A 12,272-nucleotide genomic window follows, 5' to 3' on the forward strand; every position below is an offset into this window, starting at 1 on the left:
AAATATCAACTATGTTCTCATGGATAGTTACAGAAGTGAGGAGTGAAGTGACTACTCATATTTTCCTATTTGCTTGCTATATGCATACTTTATACATTATTCGTTTTTTCCTCTTCCCTTTTCCTACTATATTATGTAAGAAGTGTTACAATTGCATCTTTAGGTAATAGTATATCTAAGTGGGCTCATAAATAAATTAGAAATGAAATTAATATTATCCAGTCCCTTCTTTATTCCCTTTTGGGAAAATGAAGGGGTGTATATTCATATTTATGAAGGTTAGCTGCTTTTTGTTGTGTGAAAACCTGATGTTGTTAAGGTTGTTGTTTGGAAGTTTAAATATGGGAAGAATGGTGGATATAAACAAGCTGCCGGGAGTGGACTGTGCCAAATGGTATCTATGTTCTCTCAGCTTCATATTAACCCTTTTATATTCTTTTCTTGCCTACCAGGGCTGGAAAAATAGAAACTATGCCTCCCCAGATTCCCATGCCAGCTGACTTCCTGTCATGTTCAGCCAATGGGAGACATTAGAGTGAGGTTAGTAGACAAGAGAAAGGGAGACCCATTTTTGTTTGTCCTAGTTTCTGGCAGTGCTTTCTAAAGTGGCAGTGGTACCACCAGCAGGAACAGTGGAGATGCTGGCAATGGTGACAGCAGGCTGTGTGCCTTGGTTCCAGATGTGGCAGCTCAGCTCCATCCACAGAATTTTCAATGGAACAGTGATCATGGGCTCAGAGTGGTAACACACCTTTGTTTCTTCAACCCTAAGGGAGTCATGAATTTTGGAATAAATTTACCTTCCTCTTTTACTTCTCCAGATCGTTCCTCTCCTTTTAGCCAAATCCTTGAATTAAATTTAATTTTAAAAGTATCTAGAATTTTCCTTATTGGATATGGTCTAATATAGCCTCACATACAGAATGCTTTCAGTTTTCCATCACTCCTTTATCCTACTGCTTGGGTTGCTTGGGACTATTACAGAACAAGGTCAAGGTGATAGAGTGGGGGAAGTGCGGCACCAACTTAGCCCCACTCACTTCATTTCTTGATTTCTCTCTGCTCACTTCTAGGCCTCTGTCCCTTACTGTCTTATTACTTCTGCAGCCTTCTAAACAGAACTGAGCACCATCTACGTGGGAGAGGGATCACTAATTCAAAGTACTCACAATCAGTCTGTGGTGTTTCTGAAATCATCTTTTAAATTCTCTCCAGAGCTCTGGTTTAGGAGATGGAATTATTGTCCCACTTTTGCAGAAGCTTTCCCACACTGCTTTTTCAGAGATGGAATTGCGAGATAAAATACAGAACACTCAGCTAAATTTGAATTTCAGATAAATGTTGCACAGAACATACTTATAATTTAAAAATATTGTTTATGTGAAATTCAAATTTAATTGGATGGCTTAGATATATGTATGCATATGTATACATAAATGTGTATATGTACATATGTATTTGTATCTCTATATAGGTTTCTTTCTCTTGCTAAATCTGGCAACCCTAGTCTGACAAGTTCATTGAAGGGTTTCTCTCTAAGAGCTGCTTTGCTATAACAGAATGAAATTTTATGAGGCTTTATACTGTACAGGTCTAAAATAGTTTGAAGATTTTTAACCTTCAGTAGAGAGTTAAAGATAGCAGACTTCTCAAACCTGTGCTCCTTGCCTAGATTACTGCAGTCCTCAGCAGTAAGGTGATGGCATCCTAATGCACCAGACCAGTGGTTCTCAAAGTGGGGTCCCTGACTAGCAGCAGCAATAGCACTTAGGAATTTGTTAGAAATGCCCCACTCAGGCCCCACTCAGACCTAATGAGTCAGAAACCCTGTGTTGGGGACCAGCAATCCTTGTTTTAACAAACCCTACGGGAATTTCTAATGCAAGGTGGAGTTTGAGGACCTCTGCCTAGTGTAGGCAAATATAGAGCATCTGTAATGTTCCTTCTTATTCTTCTATGTGTGCTAGAAGTCTTCGTTTCTTGACTATATTATTTCTCACTATACCTGTGTCTAGCCCCAGAACATTTTTTAATGTATCTCTTTAGGCAGGCACTACCAATTGATTTCCCAATGCGTTATTAGTCTCAGAGTATACTTCCAACTTACCATCCCCAAATTTGGAATCTCACTAATACTTACTTTTTCTAGAGTAATGCTTTATATTTTAAAATATTCTCTTTACAACCTGCAATTACTGCAGCTGTAAGTTTCCATCAGGGATGGATCAAAATGGCCTAAGCTGATAGCGAGTTAAAAGAGCTTCATATGTTAGTGCTGCTTCCTCGTATCGTAAATGTGCACCTGAAAGCATTGAAATTCATTAGCCAAAGGAACTCTCTAATGCGAAAATTTAAGACACTGTGGATGGTAAGTTAAATAAATTATTTTGGTCAGTAAAGATTTAACAGCGGCCTGCAAATCACATTGGAACAAGTAACAGTTTATTATGTCTTTGCATAAATTGTGCTTTCAGTCTGTTGCCTTGGGGAAATCTGAGACATAAAATTCTTGTGGTAAATCCATTTGGGTTGATTTGGAGATTCTAATAGAGACACGGCTTGAATTCACAGAAAAGGAATCTTATTTTCCCATAGGTAAACAATTCTTGAAATAAAGCCATTATAAATTATGGTGTGGCTTATTTACCATCAATACACACCCTCTTAATTAGATGTTGACTGGATCAATTGCAAGGCAACGTTGGGTCAGGTCAATGTTAGAAAAAGAATGATGAAGGGCTCCTTGGCAAGAGGCCAGTTCTAATGAATGAAATTGAAGTGATTTCTTTCTTACTACGGATGTAGGATTCATGCTTCCAGGACAGATGCCTTGCCTGAGAGTCAGGAATGTTGGGCTTAAGCATTGATCTTAAAATATGCAGACAACTGATCAACTTCATTACTAAAAAAAATATTCTCATTAAAACAGTAATGAGATAGTAATTTTCATCTGTACTATTGGCAATTTAAAAAAAACAAATGAAGGATTTTGGACTTTCAATTGTGTAATGAGGTCTAAGTTCTCAGACTCTTCTTATAGGAATGTTAATTGCCACAAATTTTATGAAAGGTAATTTGATTATATACTTCAAAATTATTTCAAATATTCCCTTTGACTCAGTAAGTCAACCTATTATAACTTATCTTAGTAACCAGAGATGAGTAAATATTTATGTACAAGGAGGTTTCTTAGAAGTTTCATTTTTTATTTTATTTTTTTTTAAAGATTGGCACCTGAGCTAACAACTGTTGCCAATCTTCTTCTTTGTTTTTGCTTTTTCTCCCCAAATCCCCCCGGTACATAGCGGTATATTTTAGTTGTGGGTCCTTCTAGTTGTGGTATGTGGGACATTGTCTCAACGTGGCCTGATGAGCAATGCTATGTCCGTGCCCAGGACCAAACCGGCGAAACCCTGGGCCGCCGAAGCCGAGTGCGCGAACTTAGCCACTCCGCCACGGGGCCTAGCCCTCTTAGAAGTTTTTAAAATACGAACAATTTCGAAAGAGCTCGCTTGAATGTCTAACAGTAAGGGAATAGCTAAATAAATTATGGTGCTTACGAGGCAGAATCATTATATGGCTGTTAAGTCATTTTTATATAAAATTTTTATGATGTAATGTGAGATGGAAAGGCAGGACAGGATATTGTACATATAAAAATCTCAATCTTGTGTATATACACACGAACATATTTACAATAAAATGAACAAGAATCAAATGTATCAAAATGCTTTTAATCGCTTTCTCTAAGTGACAGGCTTAGTATCATCTTTCTAAACATATGTTCTCCCTGTATTTCCTAATATTTGTAAAATAATAATTTGTCGCATTTAAAATGAGAAATAAAGCTGTATACTATTTTATTAAAAAGTTTTATTGAAATATCCCCAAGAATCCCATGACTAGGTTCAAGAAGTTATTTATTCATTATTTTATAAAATTTGTATTTATTGAGTGCCTATTAAGTGCTAAGTGCTATAATACATACACATATACACACGCACATACAAATGATCTCAAATAGTGATAAGTATTATGAGAAGCAAGTGTAGGGAATAATAAAAGAATAAGAGAGTGATGGAGTGGGGATATCATTTTAGTGTGTGTGTAGTGAAGAAAGGCTTTTATTAGAAGACTTGAAGGAAATGAAGAAGCTGACCATAGAGCTATCTGCGGGAAGAAAATTCCAAGCAGAGAGAAGAGCAAGTTACAAAGGTCCTTGGATCAAGAGTGTGTTTGGCCTGTTCAAGTTATACAAAGATGCCACCATGACTAGAGAGAAGCAAGCAAGGGAAAAAATAGAAAAAAGGCAGAAAATGAAGCTGAAACCAGATTACATAGGACCTTGTAGACCATGAAAAATTGGATTCTCCTCTGAGTGAGAATGGGACACCACTGGAAAATTCTGAGCAGAGGAGCAGCATTGTCTGACTGATTTCAAAAGGATTACTCTAACTGCAATGTGAAGAAATGGGTCATAGAAGGGGCCAAGGTGGAAAAAAGAAAACCAGTTAGGAGGCTTTCAATATAATTCATGTGAAGGATAATGTTGGTCTTAACTAGGATGATAGCAATGAAGGAAGTGATACAGGGTCAGATTAAGGATGTAGCTGAAAAACAGCCAATTGTACTTTTTGGTGGACTAGAAAGCCACAAAATGGAGGAGTCAGGATCATGCCAAGAGTTTGGTCTGATCAACTTGAAGAATGGAGTTGCCTTTACTGAGAGAGAGAATACTGTGGGAAGAATAGATTGATGGTTGGGAAGGGATGGATAGGGATTCAAGAACTTTGTTTTGGATGTGTTTAATTTAAGGTACCTAGTAGACATCTGAGTGGAGATATACAGTAGGAGACAACAGGATGCAAACATCTGGAGCATATGAAGAGGATATGACTGGAGATATATGGTTGCCATTGCAGTTCCACAATACATTTAAAAGGATGGGACTGGATGATTTAAACTAAGGTGTTGACTTAGATGGAGAATGTGTCTGAAGACTGAGCCCCAAGACTTCCTAATGTTTGAAGTTAGGCAGGTAAATGGAAATTGTCAAAGGAGACCAAGCATCTGCAGCTCATATAAAACAGTTATCTAGGGTAGAGATTCTTGGATTTTAACGTATATATAACTCACCTGAGTATCTTGTTAAAATGCAAATTCTGACACTGAGTCTGGGTGCAGTTTGTGATTCTACATATATAACAACAGATAATGCCTATTCTACTGGACCTTGGACCACACATGGAGTAGCAAGGATCTAGGAGAGTAAATTGACTAGGGAAATCTGGGAAGTTCTAATGATCTGCTTGAAATTTATGATCATGAATTTAAAATGAAATTAGTCAGCAAGGTTACGTGTTTTTCTAAGGCCACTTAGCTATTTGGGTCCAGGTGGGAATAGGTGGAGATTAGGATTTAACCTGGGTTGCATTTTCCTAAATGAGTTGGAAAGAGGGAGAGAGGAAAAAAATAACTCACAAAGTATGCAAGGGAGGGATTATAATGATGGACTATGAAATATAAGAACAATAGAGAAAGAAATGAATACATAAGGGGACGAGTGATCAACAGTAAAAATTGAGTAGGGTCAATGAATTGGAGGTCCCAGTGGGTTGGAAGAATGTTGGGCTTGGGAGACGAGAGGGGCTGAGATGGAAAGATTGGAGGTGTTAATGGAAGAATGACATGCTTGAAATTATGGAGGAATTACAGCTATAGTAAATTCAAGGTCTAGGTTATGGTCATAGGGGTAGATAACTGAAGTAGAATGATGACAGAGTCAACTAAATGAGGAACAGATGCTGGAAAGATAATCTATGTGGGGACCAACATCACTGAGTACTGGGACAAAACTTGTGGAAGAGATAGAGCCATATGCTGAAATTTCAAGGAATTAGGGATAATGGTCTAAGATCCACAGATGCCTAGAGTAAGGAGAGATAGTGGATGGTGGAGTATGAGAGTTGTTATCGAAGTTCGGAAATATTTTCCATTCCTCTACTTCAAGGTTTTGGGTAGAAATGACCCCCAAAAGTTATGCCTGTTCATATGAATCACTTTGGTCAATTAATGTGAGTGTGAGATGTCACCTCTGAAATGCCATCTTCAAGAGCCAGTACCTTCGTCTCTACGTCTCCTCGTCTTTGCCACAATGAGTGATCAGATGTAGGTTCTATCCACCAGACCTCTAAATAACAGTGACAGAGATGGACACCTTAGATGAATGACAAATAAACATTTGTTGTTTTAAGTGAGTAAGATACCGGGTTGATTGTTGGTGAATCATAATTAAGACCATCTTAATTAATATACTTAGGTTGATAATATGAGCTTTGAAAGAGGTTTTTATTTGAGTCAGATTATGGGATATGTGGAACATTTGGACAAGGGATAAGAGATGTCCTGGCCATCTTGCAGTTATCAACAATTTAGGGTGGATGTTGGCAAACTTTTCTTCTACAGCTATTACCAACTAGTAAATATTGTAGGCTTTGTGGGTCAAGAGGCAAAGCTAAGGATATTATGTAGGTGCTTATATAACCATTCAAAGTGTAATCATTAAAATATGTAAAAATCCTTCTTAGCTCTCAGGACCTACAAAACCAGGAGGTAGCCTGTAGTTTGCTGATCCCTGATAGAGAGCTTTATGGGATTAGATCTTTCCTCGGTTTTCAGGAATGCCAACACAATTAGCAGAGAATTACTGCTAAACATTCTCCCACTCTGGCTGTTTCTGTTGTTGTGCCTATAACCTCCACTCTTACCTCCATTACCTATCACTTCCAGGACCACACAAACAATACTAAGATTACTCTCATTCTTTTAACATCATCATTCCAATACGGCCAGCATTAACTACCATTTATGAAGTGCTTGCTCTTTTCTATGCTTTGCTAAGTACTATAGAATCATTAGCTCATTTATGGTTTACCACAATCCTGCGAAGCTGGTATATTATTTCCACTGAAGACTTGAGGAAACTATGACTTCGAAAAATTAAAATCTGCTGGTATTTAGTGTCAGCGACACCAATGCAAACAGCATTCCTCTTTCCACATAATGTCACATCTAAAGTTTGTATGATGTTACTCTTTAATGCTTTTCCTCCTGTTCTAGACATTACTTATGTTTTAATTTTCCATGTCACTAGTAGAAAAACTAGCGGTGAGATAGGCAAGCTATATGATCCGCACTAAATGTTACAAATTCTTGAGACTGTTGATACATTCAAGTGTTCTTCTGTCCTGCTCTTTCTGAATTGTGTTATGATCTCTCCAACATTGGTTGACTCTGGGCCTGAAATAGCTGCCATTATGTTAATTTGATATTATAAAGTGAGCATTTGAGGTTTTAAATATTTAAAATCAATGGGCAATTTGTGAAAAAGAGGACTGATCAAGTGAGAGGTATGTGACATCAATTTCTTCAGTCTGTTTGAAGCTGACTTTGTTTTCCTGTACAAAGGTAAGAAAATACTGAAACTAAAACAGAAAAGTGTACTTTCATTGCAGCCAGGTAATGTGCTTGAGCTCTTGACCTGTCTTGAAAAAAAGAAAGGCCAACTGAATAATATGATGAGATCTAATACGATGAAAGTGGAATAGTCAAGCAGATGTCGCAATAGAATAACCACAATAGAAGAACCTCTGCTAACATTTTCCTGTGTATTTATTTTACATGCAGTTAAAACAAACAAACAGTAGAATAATACTGTTTTTATCCTTGCAATTCACTTATCTCCTTAAACATTATTTTCTGGGCATCTTTTGATTTGTGAGGCTCTTTATTAAAAGTTTGAGACAAAAATTTTTACATAGTGTTACATGATATGAATGTAACTTTTATATATATCTATGTATATTCCTTTTGATATGTAGACTCAGGAATTTTAAATTTTTCATAATAATAGTAAATTATGCATAATAATACATAAAATAAACATAATAATATGTATGATAAATCATACATAATAACACTAATAATGTATATTCCATTATGTGTTAGTATTTGCAGCCATCTATGATCATTTCCTTAGAACAATTTCCTATAGATTGAATTTCTGATTAGATCTTAAAAGTCGATAATTCTTCAAGACGCATGTAATCACCAAATCCCAATTATTAAAAGTAGGGAATTTTCCTTAAAGCTTAAAGGAAGTAACGCAAAAATATCTTCTTTTTATCTGGCTTACTTGAGTGAGTGTCCGGGGTAGTGGTGGGGTAGGAATGGGAAGTGACAATAGATGAATTTCCCAGATAACAGAAACTTTATCCTCTAAGTTCTGGTGTTTTCCAAAACAGTCACTGGTTTAGAGTCATCAGTAAAAACATTCAGCTTCTTTCAACTATTCGAATTGTTCTGTATATTCTGTATACAGCACATTGTATGTACACACATATGATACCTCAATAAATTGTAGGGTGATGGCTAGTGTGTATGGCAAGAGGGAAATTTACCTGTGTGGATGCTTGGTTTTGCTGTAATATTTTGCATTGAAATAATTCTATCAAATGATAGCATAAGCTAATTTAAGGCAAATCTATTTCTAGATCCTCTTCACTTTACCACTCCATTTTCTTATATCCATTAGAGTTTTAGTCCCATAAACAAATCATTATCTTTTAAAGTTAAATGGCTTCAAGCGACAGGTATAAGTAATTTTAGTAAAATAGGTGGGTGGAAATTGTAGATTTTTTAAAAGCAACCAATGAAAGAGAAAAGTTATATGTAAACTGAGGTTTTCTTTTAAACTGAGATTTTAAAATCTCAGTTTTATGCTGTAAAATGCAGCATATTTTAATGTACTAAAGAAAGTGGCTCTTTAAAAAAGATTATTTGATAATTCCTTTGTGAAGTAATCATTAGATGTTTTCTCAGATCTGTTCCAGTACCAACATTCTTTGAAATAAAGAAGTTCCAGATAGAGAGGACTCTGCCATTTCACAGATAACACTCTAGTAAGTGATGATTTTGTTCATATTGTGATGCTATCCTAGACAGCCACAAGGGAGAATCATTACATTTTCATCATGGGTATTTCCAGGCTAGTGCAATTTAATAAATCATGAGACTTGAAAGATGGACTAGTTAATATGGTAGTGAACATTTGTTTGGAAAGCTTTTAAAGAATATTCTTCAGGAATAAAAGTGGAAAGAAATCAAAAAGTTAGATCAAGAGGTCTGAAGTTGATTAATTTATCATTTACCATTTTGGGGTCAAATACCAGACGCTTAATGGCAGACATTATATATTAAACACTAGTGATGGAAGGGGTCTTGGAAACCATTTAGTCCGATTCTCCCATTTTATAGATGATGAAGCTGAGGCCCAGGGACTTCCTCAATGACTTTGATGAGTTGTGACAGATCTGAAATTAGATCCTAGAGCTCCTGTTTCTCAACCCAGAGCTCTTTCCACATGTTGGCTTTATTGTGAGACACATAGACAACTGTGCAAATACTGGTTTGTACTTTCACTTGAAGGGCCATCTTGGGTTGATTCATCTTAATGATGTTTGGGTGGATAAGCTATTGTAACGACCTCTTCCCTCTACACTCATGTTTTCCTCTGTGAAGGAATAGACTGCATTACTTATCTGCTCCTGTCTACATTCCCGTTTTCTTTTTATCTGTCTGCCAGCCGATTTTTGTTAGGGGCATTTAATTTTCAAGCCCTGTCTGTGATTGGATCTATATGTCCTTCCTTCCACTACCTTTCCTGTTTGTCTACTCCTACATATTCTCTTTATCTTCATTGTCGTTAGATATTTCATTTGCTGGACTCTTTTCTCATTTATAATGTGTCACTTGATTTTATTACATACTTTCAGTCTCAGTCTCATTTTGAGTAACATGTTTTTCTCATCTTCTTTTTTTCCCAGGGAAATAAAGAGGAAATACAGGGCAGAGGGGGAAAACATCCTTTCTGTAAAGTGTGAAAAGCCAGTTCTCAGTTTACCTGGCACTGTGTGTTTTTCTTGACCGTCTTTATTTTTGTAAATCTCTTTAGGATAAATGAAGAGTAAGCTCCTGAATTCCAGATTATACCTGAATTCTTAGATGTTTCTCAATTACTAAAGGGTTCTTTAATACTTCTACTATCTACTTAAAAATATCACACAAGAACTAGTCAAAATAAATCAAAAACTAAAATTAAGAGAACCTGTACTAATTTACCATCTTTATTGCCAATAGCTCATTAAACATGTGACTATAATGTAAATCTAATTAAGTAACATGTTAATTGATATTCTAAATAGAGCTGTCTTTTAAAGAAATCTAATCAGGAGATTGGCTGATTGTCTTGATAATTTGTTGCTCAAGACATTGTGGAAGTAACTTTTGAATCACACAAGGAAAGCAGTTCCATTGTTTTATGATAGTGTCCCATTTTCTGACTCTCAGCCCCCATCATGATTTAAATGACCTTGACATAAGGATGGCCTCCAAATTACCTTGGAATATTTATAAAAATCGAATATGTATGCACAAAGGCAAATAGGTTTGCCATCATTGATGGTCTGTAATGAAATATGACTGTAGATAATTGTCTATAAGCTCTAAAGACACATATTAACCTGTGTACATGCCTTCACTGTGGCCGGCATTTGTGGGACTGTGTCTTCAGGGAGCAAACGCACGCAGTGCCCACCATCAACTCAAACGCACTTCAGGGAATGGCATAAAATACATGACAATCTTCACTTATACTTTATTCATCTTTTGGATGGGGTAAAGTCTTCTTGTTTATTTCTATCTCTAAAGTTGTTTTTGTAATGATTCACTGAGTTGCAAATAAATAGGATTTATTCAGAATTTTTGAGTTGCCTCTCCAAATATTACCACCTTATCTTCAAACTCAACATCAACATAAATCGGTGGTTTCTATCTCGTTATCCCCCCTCCATCTCCTTACCTCTCCATCCGTTCCTTCCGTATCCTGGACTGTCTAGGTGCTTCTGCATTAAGTCCATCTCTTAACACTACAGACATGCTATTCCAGATTCAGTTTACTCAATCCAGTTGCCAAACCACACAACTTAGTACAATCCTTGTATCCTTCTGTTTTCTCACATCCTGTATCCAATCCATCAGTAAATTCTGTGGGTTCTATCTTCAGGTTCCTCCACTGCAAACATATTGATACAAGCTGTCGTTATTTCTCACCTGGATTACTGCACTAGCATCTTAATTAGTTTCCCGACTTCTGCACTTACCCCCTATTATTAGCACAGAGGCCAGAGTGAATGTTCTGGGATGTAAGTCAGAACAAGCCATGGCTTTTCTTCACACTTGCTGGTGACCTCCCACATCACTCAAAGGCAAAGTGGTTGCCCCGGCTTGTGGGTCCCTATGTGATATGCCTCCCCACCATTTGTCTAATCTTATCTCCCACCATTCTTGCCCTTTCTGGATTCCCTGCTGTTTCTTGGACATGTCAAACTTGGTCCTGCCTTAGATCCTTTCCATGTGTTATTTTCTCTGCCTGAGATGATCTTTTTCCAAATGTCTACATGGCTGGAGGGAACATTTTCCTTAGGAGCTGCTCGATTGTCACCTTATCAATGAAGCCTCCACTGGGTGACCACCTCCTTAAAATAGTATCACCTGTCTGCTACATTCCCTGTTCATTGTCACTTTGCTTAATCTCCCCCCATAGAGTTTATTATCTGAATTTATCTGTTTATTCATTTAATGTCTGTCTCCTTCATGCCTCCTAGAATGTAAATTCCGTGAGAGTAAGGGTTTTTTTTTAGCACAGAGAGGGAGTTTAATAAATATATTTTAAAAGAATGCATACATGAAGAAAAGGAAAACAGTAAAGTGTTTAAAAACATAGTCCTTGATGTAAAACATATACAAGATCAAATAGCTGATCATGGGAAAAGCACTTCTTGCAAAAGGGTAGAAGGATACAGTTTTTATGTGCTGGTCATGTGAATTAAATGATTTACCGCATAAAGAGTTTATCAAAGTGCCTCTCAGCAGCAGATGCTCACACAGGGCTATGCTACTGCTGCTTCTCTCGCTGCCCTTTGAATTTGCATCTTTACTTCAAGAATAACAGAGCAAGCACCGGGCTCTCCTCTCAGGGGAAGATAAGCGCACTGCCACTGACCCTCCTTTGCCTCTCCCAGGATACCTTAATGGGCTAACTACCTGCCTATCTGGGCCCATATTTTGTTATCACAGGCTGTTGTCAGATACTTTACATCTGTGATGCACATCTCATTTTACTAAGCCATTGATTAAAATCAAACATGATGCAG

Source organism: Equus przewalskii, chromosome 17, assembly GCF_037783145.1.
Source record: "Equus przewalskii isolate Varuska chromosome 17, EquPr2, whole genome shotgun sequence".
Lineage (NCBI taxonomy): Eukaryota > Metazoa > Chordata > Mammalia > Perissodactyla > Equidae > Equus > Equus przewalskii.